Raw genomic sequence first — 1540 nt, 5'->3', positions numbered from 1 at the left:
AAGTTATGGAGTGTCAGTTAACAGGTCCATATCAGCTGATCGAGAACAGCTGACCAATGGTATATGTATAGATGGACAGGCTCCGCAAATAGATCAGTCTTTGAGAGCACTTCAAGCGTTTCATTTCGCACTCCTCTCTCTCCTATTATTTTTAGTTTCACTTCAGTAAAAGATAACTATTGCCGAAACCCGGGAGCTTTAGATAGCGGAGTAATTTTCAGTCTAAAAGAAATTTTTTTTTTCATTTTTCTCTTTGACTTATGACCAGTGATGGAATAGTGAGAAGAGCAGTTCTGAACCTGGAGAATATGAACCAAAAAAACCAACCTCAAGCTGTAGTCAACCTAACGTTAGCAACAGGTATCCAACCTCCGGAGCAGATTCAGCCACTACCAGAAAGTCTCTATAGCGCAATTTCATGCCACGACGCTTGAATGGATTAAGGACCGTACGGCAACCGCCCAGGACCCGAGGAACGCGGTGTCGGGCCTAGAAAAATTCACCGGAGAGACCGCAGAATTAAATCATTTCTTCAAAAGGGGCGATCGCCTAATGGGGCGAAGCACTGAAAGCAGAGGTAGTCTGCCGAGTAAAAAGAAGTATCCTAAATCAGATTCAGGCAGATGAAGAGACCCCCTGGAAGGTCATCAAAGAAAGACTAAAGAAGGCATTCGAAGGAGGACGGTGGACCCCAGAGGAGGATATATTCATGATGATAAGAGAAACGAAAAAACCGAGACAGTCTAGTGGGAGTATGCCGCAGAACTCCTGGCACGCTATAACATAAAGATGATGGAGACAATCCAAGTACAGGGTCGAATGCAATTCCTATCCATGGTACTGAAGATTCAGTTGGCAAAAGAACTGGGGAAGAAGGAGGGAAAATGCCGAAAGACCGCTCGTTTGTGGAATATGCTCAAGATCTTACAGAGACAAGCGCTAGGGAGATGGAGACCCGATGGAAGTAGAAGAGCCAGGGTGGACCCGGATAGAATTAAAGGCCGAGAAACATGCCTAACCCTTGGAGAAGGAGAGAGAACAGAGATAGTAGGAGAGAGAGAAATAGTAACCAGGAAAATAGAGCGTCTCAAGCGAGACCCAGAAACAGTGGTTGGTGGGAGGACCGCAAGTGTCATGGTTGCGGGAAGGTTTGGCATCTATTGGCGCATTGCCCGCGCACGAGATGTTTTGAATGTGGGGCAGAGGGACATATAGCCCGACAGTGTCCCCACATGTATCGGCGGAAAGAACCGACTCAGCCTAAACCCATGGAGATAATCGCACAGAGATTACGGAGGAGGAAAATCTCGCGAAGGACGAATGGATCCGCGAGTGAAGCGACAGAATTGTCCGAGAACTCGGAGACAGAAAATGAAGCAGAAGACTCTGGGCGAGAGAATGATCAGCAAGAAAAGAGGACTTGGAGAAGAACCGGAGAAACTGCTAGAAGAAGAGGAGAGTTTTGAGGAGTGTGCCCACAGAGAGGCGACCGCACGTTAGAGAACCATCATGTGAGAGGAAAGCACAGCGGTCTGCCTAT

This window comes from Halyomorpha halys, unplaced genomic scaffold (genome assembly GCF_000696795.3).
Source record: "Halyomorpha halys isolate HHAL.00 unplaced genomic scaffold, Hhal_1.1 Scaffold1799.1, whole genome shotgun sequence".
Classification (NCBI taxonomy): domain Eukaryota; kingdom Metazoa; phylum Arthropoda; class Insecta; order Hemiptera; family Pentatomidae; genus Halyomorpha; species Halyomorpha halys.
Note: the sequence above shows the minus strand (reverse complement) of the source record.